Source organism: Panthera pardus, unplaced genomic scaffold (assembly GCF_024362965.1).
Source record: "Panthera pardus isolate Hobbes unplaced genomic scaffold, ASM2436296v1 HiC_scaffold_1, whole genome shotgun sequence".
Classification (NCBI taxonomy): domain Eukaryota; kingdom Metazoa; phylum Chordata; class Mammalia; order Carnivora; family Felidae; genus Panthera; species Panthera pardus.
Genome location: NW_026526654.1, coordinates 909,785 through 925,259, shown reverse-complemented (window position 1 = coordinate 925,259; position 15,475 = coordinate 909,785). Strand labels below are relative to the sequence as shown.

At 37.1% G+C, this 15,475-nt stretch overlaps 1 pseudogene; it reads left to right on the top strand.

The window, feature by feature from the left end:
* Positions 1-777: 777 nt before the first annotated feature.
* The window catches only part of LOC128776567 (ankyrin repeat domain-containing protein 26-like), a 50,197-nt pseudogene continuing 35,499 nt past the window's right edge, over positions 778-15,475 (top strand).

The following is a 15,475-nucleotide window of genomic DNA, read 5'->3' as shown; positions in this document are numbered from 1 at the left end:
CGGCCAACAGTTTGTAAGGAAAGACATTTCTTATACTGATTTTTCCAAACAACTAGTCTTTTAATTATCTAAGATTATTCCCCACAATATATTGTTTTTTACTCGAGTGTTTTATCTGCAGATTCTTTTGGATTTGGTACATGCAGTGACATATAATCTATAAATAGTGGCATTTTTCTTTCCAATTCCTAGAGCTTTCATTTTTTTTCTTTCCTACTACAAGAATGACGTTGAGTAAATGTGAGGATAGTGAGTGTTCATGTCTTCTTGAAATTGCAACATGTAAAAGTAGTTTTCTATAACTATGTAGATAGTGGGGTTTTTAAAAGTGTGCGTCTTTTATTAGTCTCTTAGTTTGCTCTTGCCGTTTACAACAGATCACCATCCACACAGTGTCTTAAAGCCACACGCATTTATCTCACATTTTTATGGGCCAGAAGCTAAGCAATGGCTTAGCTGGGTCCTTTGTTCAGGTTCTCACAAGGCTGTACTCAAGGTGTCTGCTAGACTGCGCTTCCCCATTTGGGTGCTTCAACGGGGAAGAATCTGCTTCCAAGCCCATTGAGTTTGTTTATAAGAGAATTTCCTTGTGACCGTATGACTGGACTCATTTCCACAGCTCTTTGCTAGCTGGAGGCTAGTTGGAGGCTTAGGTCCTAAGCGTTCCCAGACACTTGTCTTAGTCTTTTTGGGCTGCTCTAACAAAATACCATAGGCTTATGAAAAAAAAAAAAAAAAGTTTTATTTTTCACAGTTCTGGAGGCTGGGAAGTCCAAAATGAAGGCACTGGCAGATTCAGTGTACAGCGACGGCCTGCTTCCTGGCTCATGGACGCTGGTCTTCCTGCTTGGCACAGGGCCAAGGGAGCTCTCACAGCCCTCCTTTATAAGGGCACTAATCCCATTCATGAGGGCTCCACCTTCGTGACTTCATCATTTCCCAAATCCCCCACTTCTAAATACTATCACGTTGAACATTAAGAGTTAACACATGAATTTGGGTGAGTGGGGACACAAATATTCAGCCTAGAGCAAGGCTGTTCCTTGTTCTTGGCCACGTAGAATTCCTCAATACGGCCGCTTAGTTTAGGAGGCCAGCAAGGAGAATGTCACTTCAGCGAAAGCTCACTCCTCCTTGAAGGGTGTTCACGTGATTAGATCAGGGTTGCCTAGCATAATCCTCCTTTTGATTAACTCTGAATTAACTGAATTATGTCTGCAATTTTCCTTTACATGTGCCATGTTCTAATAGCTAGAGTCAAGTCACAGATCTTAAGCGAAAAGATTTATAAAGAAAAGGTGACAACACTAAAGGGCAGATACTATGGGGTCACTTAGGGTCTTTCTGCTACAAGTATATTAAGGAAGTTCTCTTATAATACTAGTTTTCTAAGTTCTGTCATGAATGAATATTGAATGTTAAAAGATGTTTATTTCACATCTATTGAGATAATTTTTTTAACTGTTTATTTTTGAGAGAGACCAAGCAAGCCAGCAGGGGAGGGGCAGAGAGAGAGGGAGACAGGATCTGAAGCAAGCTCTGCGCTGACAGTGGCGAGCCCAATGTGAACCCCACGTGGGGCTTAAACTCACATACTGTGAGATCATGACCTGAGCCTAAGTTGGATGCTTAACCGACTGAGCTACCCAGGTACCCTGAGATAAGTTTTTAAAATATTTGTGAATGGGGGGAGGGGCCAAGATGGCGGAACAGCATGGAAGTTTTGTGTGTGTCTCCCATCCATGAAATACAGCCAGGCCAACACGAAACCATCCTACACACCTAGAACACTGATTGGAGGACTAACACAACAATCTGCACAACCCGAACCACAGAATTCAGCAGGAATTTACCCCAAAAGAAAGAGCATGAAGAAACCACAGCCAGGGATTTAATCAACACAGATACAAGCAAGATGTCTGAACCAGAATTTAGAATCACGATAATAAGAATATTAGCTGGGGTCGAAAATAGATTAGAATCCCTTTCTGCAGAGATAAAAGAAGTAAAAAATAGCCAGAATGAAATTGAAAATAATATAACTGAGCTGCAATCCGGATGGATGCAGTGGCAGCAAGGATGGACAAGGCAGAACAGAGAATCCATGATATACAGGACAAACTTATAGAGAATAACGAAGCAGAAAAAAAAAAGAGGGAGATGAAGGCAAAAGAGCATGATGTAAGCATTAGAGAAACCAGTGACTCATTAAAAAGGAACATCAGAATCATAGGGGTCCCAGAAGCGGAAGAGAGAGAAATAGGGTTATTAAGGTTATGTGAGCAAATGATAGCGGAAAACATTTACAAAACCTGGGGAAAGACACAGACATCAGAATCCAGGAAACACAGAGGACCCCCATTAGATTCAACAAAAACCGACCAACAAGGCATATCATAATCAAATTCACAAAATACTCAGGCAAGGAGAGAATCATGAAAGCAGAAAGGAAAAAAAAAAAAAGTTCCCTAACCTAAAAGGGAAGACAGATCAGGTTTGCAGCAGACCTATCCACAGAAACTTGGCAGGCAAGAAAGCAGTGGCAGGATACATTCAGTGTGCTGAATCAGAAAAATATGCAGGGGCGCCTGGGTGGCTCGGTCGGTTAGGCGTCCAATTTTGGCTCTGGTCATGATCTCGCAGTTTGGATGCCTTTTATTTCCTTTTCTTGCCTGACTGCTTTGGCTAGGACTTCCTCTATCCTGTTGAATAGGAGTGGTCAAGTGGGAAACTTTGCCTTGTTCTTGAACTTAGAGTAAAAGCTTTCCGTTTTTTACCACTGCATATGATGTTGGCTATGGGCTTATCATATTGGACTTCATTATGTCCAGGTGTGACAATTCAGTACGCACTTTGTTGAGAGTTTTTATCCTGAAAAGATGAATTATGTCAAATGCTTTTTCCTCACATGCTGGGATGATGATATAATTTTTTTTTTATCCTGTTAATGCGGTATATCAAATGTATTTATTCAATTTGATTTCTGAAGGATAATTTTGCTGAGTAAAGTATTCTTGATTGGTAGTCTTTTTTCTCTTAGCACTTTGGATATGTAATCCCACTGCCTCCTGGCATGTAAGGTTTCTGCTGAGAAGTTGTGAATAGCCTTATGAGGGTTCACTTGTAGTCACATAGTCTTTCCTCACACTTTTTCATTATTTTTACTTTGTTCTCTGCTGACTGGATAATTTGATAGTTCCTGTCTTTAAATTCACATTTTTTTTTGGTTGATCCATTTCCTGTCAGTGATCACTCTTGCTTTTTTCATCTCCTTCATTATACTCTTCAGCTCCAGGATTTTTGTTTAGTTAGTTTTTACTATGTCCAGCTCTTTGTTAAGCTTCTCCTTTTATTCATAGAGTGTTTTTCTGATTTTACTGAATTGGCTTTTTGTGTTTTTCTTGTAACTCACTGAGTTTCCTTAAAACTGCTATTTTTGAATTCTCTTTTGAACAAATTACAGATCTCCATGTGTTTCTGATTGATTATGGAAGATTATTGTGATCCTTTGATGGTATCATATTTCCTTGATATTTTATATTCTTTGTAGTTTTGCATTGCTGTCTTTGCATTTGAAGTAGCAGTCACCTCCTCCAGTCTTTAATGACTACCTCTTCAGTGTGTCCAAACCTGATTTTTTTGCTCCAGTGGGATGCTGGAAATTCTCTGCAGGAGACCTGGTTTTCCAAAAAGCCTCTCTCATCCACGGGTGATTATCTTAGAGAGTGTTTTCTAGGGAGGGCTTCCCAGATGTGGCTGAGAGGGAGGGGCTGGAGGCACTTTATGGGCTATTGCTAGGTCCACAGATTAGACTGTAGTATGTCAGCCTGTTACCTGATGCACGGGTAGGCAAGACTTTTCCTCGGTCCCTTGGAATATAGTGCTAGGTTCCCACAGCTCCTGCAAAGGCAGTTTTGCCCGTGGGTGGATAAGATGCCAGTTTGTTGTAGGTCGGGAGACGCAACAAGGTACATCTTATTCAACTATGATACTGATATCGCTCTGACATATGGGTATTTTAAAAGAGTTTTTCCCCTAAGATATTTCACTGATTTCTCCTTTCTTGTTATATGGACCTCATGCTACTTTAAAACTTTGTTGAAATTAAGCATTCTTATATTTAAAAGCAAAGCCAAAAATAGAGCACACATCTAGTTATTACTCCCATGTCTAAGAGTCCCTGCCTTTAGGCAATGAACTCTAACTTTTTAGTGTAACCTTCAAGTTTCTTCAGAATTTCTTTCCTGACTGATCTCTTACTACTTGCTTCCATGTATTTTATGATGTTTTTCCAAGTTCCTAAAAGCTTATACTTTTTCCTTTCAAGGCACCTAGATGCCATCTGTGTAATCTTTGTGCTCACATTCTAATCTCTAAGAAAATGGTTTTCTCCCGTTTCTTTCCCTGGTGACCTCTGTTGTTTATTTTCCCTCTTCAGTAAAGCCTTTCTTGTCCTCACAGCTTTTCACATGTCCATTCTTACAAATCACATTGTATTCTAATTGTATATTTACCTGTGTTTGAAGCAACAGATGAGTATTTCCTTGTGTATGGTTGGTACTTCAGCACTGTTCTCTGAATTAATCAAATTAAGTCAGATGGGTAAAATTCAGAACTTGATGAAGATTGTCTTTTTATTCTTTATCAGTAAAATTATTAGAAAGCATTGGCTTTTTTATGGCTTTTTAATGACTTTGCTTTTTAAGGAAGGAACCTGGTTTACATATGAAGAAGTTAAAGAAAGGTGAAAATGAAAAAGGGACTTCAAAAGTATCTGTGATCACATCAGTGTTGCAGAAGGCAGATTCCCTAACTGGTGGTCCACTACAAAAGAATGATTGCAGCCATTTCATTGAAAAGGATCAGCAAGAAATCAGGTAAAAATCTATAAATTCTTTATGTGCCTGTGAAGGAATTTTAGCAGTGATTACCTTTTGTGGAAATAAAGTGCTGTAGTGTAGGTAGGTCCAAGCTAAAGCAAGAAATACTCAACATATCAAACACACTGCTTGAAAATTTATGATGAAGGTAAGTGACTTTGTCAAGGAGCAGTTTCAGTAGTCACCATGGAAGCATGGAAGATGAGTAACTGTAAACAACTCCTTAGAGCATTTATTTGGGAAAGGTAATAGAGAAATGGATGATAACTGAAAAAGAATGTGAATTGCAAAGGCATTTTCTTTCTCTTTTTATTTTAAGATGGGAGCTTTTAGAGTGTGTATTCTGTTGGAAATGATCAATAGAGATAGACATGGTTAGTTAATTTAATATTGTTTGCTTTTCCAAACATTAGGAAGTTTGTTGATTGTATTACATTATCTTTTAAAGATTATAGTAATTGTCTTTAGTACTCTTATTCATGTGATTTTGTGCAAGAAGTTGGTTTATTCTGAATTGGTTCCACAATGGGGTATTCTCATACAATTGAATATGCAGATTTAAAAATATATATGTATGTTTGCAAGTGTGTATATATATATTTATATATATATTTATATATATATTTATATATATATGGCTATATAATTTCTGACATGTATGTATATGTATATTTATTATATGTATATTATATGTATAATAGACATATTGTATGTATATGTATATGCATAATATACAAATTAAATGTATAATTTCTTATATATGTATATATAAGTATATGTGTATAAGTTCTATATGTATATATTTGTATACACACACACACACCCTTATCATAAATGTATGCAAACACTGAGGCCATTCTGAATAAAACTAATCCTTCCTTGATGCTTTTAAATATGCAGTGCCTTTGATAATATCACAAATAGCTATGATTTTGTTAAGGACTTTAAAGTATCTGGTTCTATTAACTTAATATTATTTCGGTTCTGGGGAAAGGGGAAGATTTTGTTCATTTACAATTGGAAAATAAACTAGTAATCCATAACAGATTATTCCTTTTGGACTAGAGAGCTCTAAATTACAAAAACCATGCTTCCTGTACCAACAGTGCCATTGACACAGATTGTATGCTCAATAAGTATGTGTTGAATGTGGGAATAAACAGTGGAATGGATGAATGAACGAATGCCTGTTGAGGAACTTCTCTAGAAGAAGCAAATCTTTAGTTTATTGAAAGTATATTTCCCATCTTGCCAAGTATAAAGTCTCTTAAAAATATGTAAGATTCAGAAATTGTTATATATCACTATAGCTAGAAATCGAATCATAATATAGATTCATTTGCTGTCATATTAGTTAGAAACACTGGAGTATTACTTTAACCACATAGTATAAAACACATGCTTTGAAGGCACATTCCTGGGTTTGAATTCAGGGTCTGTTTTTGGCCAGCGACGAGGGCTTCTTGGGCAAGTCCCTTCGACTTTCTGTGCCTCATTTTCTTCCTGTGTAAAATACCTAATATAATAACCTACTTCATAGGATTGTTGTGGGGCTTCAATTACCTTGAAGACATGTAAAGTGCTCATAGTAATGCCTAGAGAGTAGCTGCATAGTGACTCTTCAACACGTTAATATCATGATTGTTAAAAAGGGGTTCTTTCATATAGGGAGTTAACTTGCACTTTCCAAGTAGGTTTTAGTGCCAGTAAAAGCTTATTTTTAGTAAAATGACAACACAAACAATGGTATCATTCCTATCAAATAATGCTAGTAGCATTAGGATTTTCCTTTGCTTTTTTTAGTTTTTACCTAACGTTAGTACTTTGTTGTGCTTGCTTCAGCAGCACATATATTAGAACTGGATACACCTAATCCTTTGTTAATATTAGCAGTAGTATGTTTTCCATATGGTTTTCCATATGTTTTCCATATGTTTTCCATATGGTTTAATGTTACTCTGTTGTTTAATCCCCTTTGTAGAAAATTAGTTTCAAATGCAGAGATTTTATATCAGAAGCAATAGGTTTAGATAGGCTTTGTATTTTAAGTATTTAATATTTGCCTGAAAAGAATTGTTGGGTTTTTTCAGACCTGCAAAGAAAATTTCTAAGAAAAAGAACAAGGTAAGCAAAAGAGACAATGTAATTTTATTTTATTTATTATTTATTTTATTTTTATTTTATTATATCATTTTGATACATATTTGTTAGGAATATTGTTCAGTGGCAAAAAATTATGAAAGATGTAGTGAAAAAATAGAAAATCTTCCTTTGTTGTAGAGACATTTGCTGTGAAAAAGTTACTTAGAAATACTAGCTATGGATAACAGTGTCTTTTTGATAAAAATCCGTTCTTTTAAAAAGTCTCTGTGGTTTCGCTTTTAAATGTTCATTCACTTATTTTTAAAATGTATTTTGAGAGAGAGCACGCACAAGTGGGGGAGGGGCCGAGGGAGAGGGGGAGAGAGAATCCCCAGCAAGCTCCATGCTGTCCTTGTGGAGGTCAACGTGGGACTCAAACTCAGGAACTCTGAGGTCATAACCTGAGCCAAAATGGAGTCGGATGCTCAACGGACTGAGCCACTCAGATGCCCCTGTTTTTGCTTTTATAAAAAGATGGCTATTTATCACTTCTCTACACCTAGTATATTTTATAAATATTTGGGGGACATTTTGAAATGGTATTATTCATTGGTAGGTCAAAAAGCAAATTACTTCTATGGATGACCTTGTCGGCTTCATTCAGTCATCTGAAACAGCTTCAGAGCATTGTGAGTTGTCTTACTCTAAGAATTTCATGTTGCTGATTGAACAACTTGGCATGGATTGTAAAGGTAGGAAGCCTTTTTACGTACATTGCTGTAGTAATATGTGCACACCTTGCCTACTACTGCACCATAGAGCACTGCTGTATTATAGAGCTGCTCATCTCAGAAATATGTTTTATATTAAAATAAAAGGAGAACTATTGTATCCTCTCAGCCAGAGAGTCGTCATTTCTACTGTACCTTTCTTAGTGGGAATGGCACATCTAATGTGTTTAACTCTGCTTCTCTTCTGTGCCTTCACCCAGGTCAGGTCATTATTTTTCTCCTAGATGACTGAAATAACCTCAGGAATGTTTTCCCTGCCATTCTACCTCCCAGGACCTTGGTCTACACTGCAACCATAATTAGTATATGTTTTAAAAAATGTGTCTTTCATCATGGTACCCCCTTGCTTAAAGCATAGCTATTACTTCTCATTGCTATTAGGTTAAAGGCCACAGTCCTCTGGCTTCATCTTGTATGGTTTTACATCCTTCTTTCCGTCTGTGTCTTATCCAATGTTTTAGACGTTCTTCCTGTGAAAGAGCTTTTTGTTTCCAACAGCTTTAGTTAGGTAAACTGCACATATATGAAGTGTGTCATTTGATAGTTTTGACATATGTTTACACGTATGAAACGATAACCATAATCCAGACAGTTAACGTATTCATCACCCTTAAAAATCTCATGTCCCTTTAGAGTCCCTTACTATGAAGCTGCCAAATTGTTTTCTAAAGGAGTAGTATGGTTTTCCATTCCCACCAGCAGTCTGTGTCAGCACCAATTCCTACATACATATTCATGAACACTTAGTATTGTCAGCTTTTTAAATCCTAGCCATTCGGATGGATATTTAGTATATATCTCATTATGGTTTCAATATACATTTCCCTAATAACGGATGATGGTGAGCATATTTTCCTGTGCTTGTTTGCCATCTGTGTATCTTCTTTGAATTGTCCAAATCTTTGGTTTTTTAAAAAATTTGTTTGTTTGTGTTCTTAATTGTTGAGTTTTCAGAATTCTTTGTATAATCTAGACACAGTTCCTTCTTATTTTGTTTTCTTTTTTTTTTTGTGGTTGTTGTTGTTGTTTCCACTGAGGCATTTTATTTGCACATATATATTACATCCCTAGAAAAAGAATCCCAGGATTTCCCCTTCTGTGTGTTTTCATCTTGCTTCTTCATTGTCCATGACTGTAGCTGAGGTGGTCAGTATAATGAAACCAAACTGAGCAGATTATTCTGCCATTTTTCTAGATCTTTGCATTGTCCATCAATTCTGGGGCCAGTCACTCCATGCTTGCTTAACCTGCCTGTGATTTCACAACAATTTTCCCAACTCTGTGATCATCAATGATTTTAAATTCACCAGTGTAACCAGTGTCACCATCATCACAGTTAGAAAAAGGACAATGTCTTTGGAGCATGGCCTAGTAAGAACCTGGAGTTTGCTTCTCTTTTCAGTATTATGCTTTGGGGAGCATCTGCCATGACATTCACATGCATCATGATGGTGGCACAGAAAGATGGTGGAAAGAGCTAGATACAGTTCCTTTCTCACCTCCCTTTTTTTTGCAAGGTTTTTCTTCTCCCACTCTGTGACTTTTCCTTGTCTCAACAGTGTTTTTGAAGAGCAGTTTTTCTTTTTGGTGAAGTCCAGTTTACATATGCATTTGTTCTTGTATGATTGTTGCTTTTGGTTTTCGTATCTAAGAAATATTTGCATAGCACAAGGTCACAAAGCTTTTATCTCATGCTTTCTTTTAGAAGTTTTATAGTTTTAGGTCTTACATTTAGATCTATGACCCATTTTATATTCTTTTTTATTTGTGATACAGAGTATGGACACAAGTTCATTCTTTTGCATATGGATATCTAGTTGTTCAAGCACCATTTATTGAAAAGGCTGTGTTTTCTCCACTTTATGCCATTGTTCCTTTGTCATAATCAGTTGGCCACATGTGTGAGGGTTTAAGTATTGGTTCTATTCTGTCTCATTGATCTCTTTGTCCATCTTTGTCCAAATATTATGCTGTTTTAATCACTGCCAGTTTATAAGGATTTTTGAAATCAGGTAGTGTTTGTCGTCTTGCTCTGTTCTTTTCAGTGTTCTTCCGCTACTCTGGATCCTTTGCATTTCCACGTGAATTTTAGATTCAGTTTGTCTGTTTCTTCAAACAAACAAACAAACAAAAACCAACTCTGGTGGTCTTCTGGAATTTAAGTTTAGATTATGTTGAATCTACACATTTATTTGGGGATAATTGACTTCTTGACAATATTGAATCTTTTAACCCCTGAACAGAGTATATATCTCTCCCTTGATATAGGCCTTTTAAAATTTTCTCAGTAATATTTTGTAGTGTTTAATATATAGGTCTTTCTGTCTTTTATGATATTAACTGTGATTGTTTTTTTTATTTTCAGTGCAGTTGTAAATAATATATCTTAAATTTAATTTTTTTTAATGTTTACTCTTGAGAGAGAGACAGAGCATGACTTGGGGAGGGGCGGAGAGAGAGGTAGACAGAATCTGAAGCAGGCTCCAGGCTCCAAGCTGTCAGTACAGAGCCCAACGTGGGGCTTGAACTCACCAACGGTGAGATCATGACCTGAGCCCAACTGAGCCACCCAGATGCCCCGAAATTTTAATTATTGATTCTTTATAGCTAATATATAGAAATACAGTTGATTTTTGTGTAAAGATTCTGTATCCTCCAACCTTGATAAATTTATATGTATAGATATATTTAATATTAGAGAGAGTACATGAGCAGGGGAGAGGGGCAGAGAGAGAGAGAAAGAGAGAGAGAGAGAGAGAGAGAGAGAGAATCTTAAGAACTCTCCATGCTCAGTGCGAGCCTGACATGGGGCTCCATCCCATGAGGCTGGGATCATAGCCTGAGCTGAAACCAAGAGACAGACATTCAACCGACTGAGAGATCCATGTGCCATGGTAAATTCTTGTATTAATTCTAGTAGCATTTTTCTTAATTCTGTCAAATTTTCTATATAAGCAAAGGTCATAAAAATTCATTTTTAACTACTATTTTACTAACAATGGTAAATACTGTAGACTTGTAGCCAATACATTCTCTGTCACAACTAATCAGCTTTGCCATTGTACTATAAGAGCAGCCAATAGATACTGCATAAATTAATGGACATGGCTGTATTTTGATAAAATTTAATTTACCAAAACAAGTAACGTGGCCCACAGGTTGGAGTTTGCCAACTTCTATTTTTTGACCATGTCGTTGCTAATAGAGACAGTTTCACTTCATTTTCTATCTGGATGTCCTTTGTTGCTTTATCTTGTTTGCCCTGATTAGAACTGCTAGTATAGTGCTGAACAAAAGAAGTCATTCAGTGAATGTCATTCCTGTCTTCTTCCTGATCTTATAGGAAATGCATTCAGTTTTTCACCATTATATACAACGTTAGCTGTAGAGTTATCATGACTTGTTTCGTTTTGTTTTGTTTTAAATCATTTTGAAGTTCCCTTGTATTCCACGATTGCCAAAAGTTTTTATCTGGAATGGATGTTGAATTTTGACAAGGAACTTATCTACGGAGATGATCATATAATTTTCTTTTTTAAAATTTGTTATTATGGTGAATAACACTAATTCGTTTTTGAAACTTAAACCAACTCTGCATTTCTGGGATAAACCCCATTTGTTAACAACAAATTATCTCTTAGTGTATTGTTAGATTCCCCTCCCCACATACACACATGGCTGTAGTTTAATTAATTAATTAATTAATTAAATACAATTTATTATCAAGTTAGCTAACATACAGTGTATTCATTGTGCTCTTGGCTTTGGGAATATATTCCCACGATTCATTACTTACATACCACACCCAGTGCTCATCCCAACAAGTGCCCTCCTCAATGCCCATCACCTATTCTCCCCTTTCCTCCACCCCTCCATGAACCTTCAGTTTGTTCCCTGTATTTAAGAGTTTCTTATTATTTAACTCCCTATCTGTTTGAAACTATTTCCCCCTTCTATTCCTCCATGTTCTTCTGTTATGTTTCTCAAAATCCACATTTGAGTGAAAATATATATGTTTTTCTCTGACTGATTTCACCTCACATACTACCCTCCAGTTCCATCCATGTCGTTGCAAATGGCACGATTTCATTCTGTCTCATTGCCAAGTAATATCTATTGTATATATAAACCACATCTTTACCCATTCATCAGTTGATGGACATTTGGGTTCTTTCCATAATTTGGTGATTCTTGATAGTATAAACGTTGGGGCACATGTGCCCCTATGAATCAGCACTCCTGTATCCCTTGGATATACGCCTAGTAGTGCAATTGCTGGGTTGTAGGGTAATTCTATTTTTAATTTTTTGAGGAACCTCCGCACTGTTTTCTGGAGCAGCGGCACCAACCATGCATTCCCACTGACAGTGCAAGAGAGTTCGCATTTCTGCACATCCTGACCAATGTCTGTTCCCTGAATTGTTAATTTTATCTACTCTGACCGGTGGGAGGTGGTATCCCAATGTGGTTTTGATTTGTATTTCCCTGATGATGAGCGACGTTGAACATCCTTTCATGTGCCTGTTGGCCATCTGGATGTCTTCTTTGGAAAAGTGTCTATTCATGTCTTCTGCCCATTTCTTCCCTGGATTATTTGTTTTTAGGGTGTTGAGTTTGGCCAATTCTTTCTAGAGTACGGGTACTAATCCTTTATCTAATATGTCATGTGCAGATATCTTCTCCCATTCCGTTGGTGCCTTTTAATTTTGTGGATTGTTTCCTTTGAAGTGCAGAAGCTTTCTACCTTGATGAGGTCCCAAGAGTCCAGTTTTGCTTTTATGTCCTTTGCCTTCGGAGGTGTGTTGAGTAGAAGTTGCTGTAGCCAAGGCCAAAGAGGTTGTGGCCTGTGTTCTCCTCCAGGGTTTTGATGGTTTCCTCTCTCACATTGAGACCTTTCATCCATTTTGAGTTTCTGCACGGTGTAAGAAACGTCCTGTTTCATTCTTCCGCATGTTGCTGTCCAGCCCTCCCAGCACCATTTGCTAAAGAGCCTTTTTCCCATTGGATACTCTTACCTGCTTTGCCAAGGTTTAGTTGGCCATACATTTGTGGGTCCATTTCTGGATTCTCTATTCCATTCGCCTTTGCGTCTCTTTTTGTGCCGACAGTATACTGCCTTGATGATTGCAGCTTTGTAGTAGAGGCTAACGTCTGGGATTGTGATGCCTCCAGCTTTGGTTTTCTTTTTCAACATTACTTTGGCTATCTGGGATTTTTGTGGTTCCATACAAATTGTAGGATTGTTTGTTCTAGCTCTGAGAATACTGGTGCAACCTTGATTGGGATTGCACTGAATGTGTAGATTGCTTTGGGTCGTTATCGACATTTTCACAATATTTCTTCTTCCAGTCCATGAGCATGGAATATTTTTCCATTTCTTTGTGTCTTCTTTAATTTCTTTGATATGTTTTCTATAGTTTTCAAGATACAAATCTCTTATAGCTTTGGTCAGGTTGATTCCTAGGTATTTTATGGTTCTTGGTGTAATTGTAAATGAGCTCGGTTTCTTGATTTCTCTTTCTGTGGCTTCATTATTGGTATATAGAAGTGCAATCAATTTCTGTGTGTTGATTTTGTATCCTGTGACTTCGCTGAATTCATTTATCAGTTGGAGCAGCTTTTTGGTGGAGTCTTTCGGGTTTTCCATGTAGAGTATCATGCCATCTGCGAAAAGTGTAAGTTTAACTTCTTCTTTGCCAATTTGGATGTGTTTTATTTCATTTTGTTGTGTGATTGCTGAGGCTAGGCCTTCCAACACTATGTTCAATAACACTGGTGAGAATGGACGTCCCTTTCGTGTTCCTTATCTTCGGCGGGCAGGGTAGGGGGGAAGTTCTCTGTTTCTCCCCATTGAGGATATTCACAGCAGGCTCCTCATATATGGCTTTTATGATGTTAAGGTATGTTCCTTGTATCCCAACTTTCTTGAGGGTTTCTTATTAACAAAGGATGCTGTATTTTGTCAAATGTTTTTTTTCTGTAATTATTGACAGGATCATATGAGTGATCGTATCCTTTCTTCTATTAAGGTGATGTATCATTTTGATTGATTTGCGAATATTGAACCAGCCCTGTAGCCCAGGAATGAATCCCACTTGATCATGGTGAAGAATTCTTTCATATACTACCGAATTGGATTTGCTAGTATCTTGTTAAGAATTTTGGCATCCATGTTCATCAGGAATATTGGCCTGTGATTCTCCTTTTTAGTGGGGTCTCTGTGTTTGGAATCAAGGTAATGCTAGCTTCATAGAAAGAGTCCGGAAGCTTTTCTTCCATTTGTTCAACAGCTGGAAAAGAATCGGTATTAACTCTGCTTTAAATGTCTGGTAGAATTCCTGGGGGAAGACTTCTGGCCCAGGAATCATATTTCTTGGGAGATTTTTGATAACTGATTGAATTTCTTCTCTGGTTATGGGTATGTTCAAATTTTCTATTTCTTCACATTTGAGTTTGTGTAATGTGTAGTTGTCTAGGTATGTGTCCATTTCTTCCAGGTTGTCCAGTTTGTTGGCATATACATTTTCGTAGTATTCTCTAATAAATGTATTTCTGTGGTGTTGATTGTGACCTCTCCTTTTTCATTCATGATTTTATCTATTTGGATTCTCTTTTCTTTTTGAGAAAGCTGGCTAGGGGGTTATCAAGTTTATTTACTCTTTAAAAAAAACAACTCTTTCTTAGATTCATTGATTTGTTCTATTTTTTTGTTTGTTTTTTGGGGTTTTTCTTTTGGAATCTATAGTGTTTATTTCTGCTCTAATCTTTCTTATTTCTTCTAGTGGCTGTAGGGTTTCTTTGCTGTTCTTCTAGTTTCTTTAGGTGTGAGGTGCGATTTTGTATTTCAGATTGTTCTTATTTCTTGAGAAAGGCCTGGATGGCAATGTGTTTTCCTTTTAGGGCTGCCTTTGCTGCATCCCGAAGGGGTTGGACTGTCATGTTTTCATTTTCATTTGCCTGCATATATTTTTTCTCATTTTTCCTTTCATCATCTGGTTGGCCCATTCTTTCTCCAGTATGATGTTCTTTAACCTCCTTGCATTTAGAGGCTTCCCAAACTTTTTCTTTTGTTTGATTTCAATTTTCATAGTGTTGTGAATGAAAATACGCATGGTGTGATCTCCGTTCTTTTATATTTATGGAGGGCTGTTTTGTGACCCACTGTATGATCTGTTTTGGAGAATGTAGACTAGAGAAGAACGTAGACTAGAGAAGAATGTGTATTCTGCTGCTGCTGGATGAAATATCTGAATAGATCTGTCAAATCCATCTGGTCCAGCGATTCCTTCAGGGCCTTTGTTTCTTTACCGATTTTGTGCCTAGGTGATCTGTCCGTTGTTGTTAGGGAGTATTAAAGTCACCTGCAATTTCCATATGATTATAAATAAGATTGCTTATGTTTGTGATTAATCAAGGTATATATTTGGGGGCTCTCAAGTTGGGAGCACCAACATTTACAATTGTTAGCTCTTCTTGATGGATATATCCCTTAATTATGATATAATGCCCTTCGCCATTTCTTGTTAGAGACTTTATGTTAAAATCTCATTTGTCTGATCTAAGTATGGCTACCCCAGCTTTCTTTTGACTTCCAGTAGCATAATACATGCTACTATATCCCCTAACCTTCAATCTAATGGTGTCCTCATGTCTCAAATAAGTTTCTTGTAGACAGCATATAGATGGATTTTGTTTTTTAATCCATTCTGATACCCTATGTGT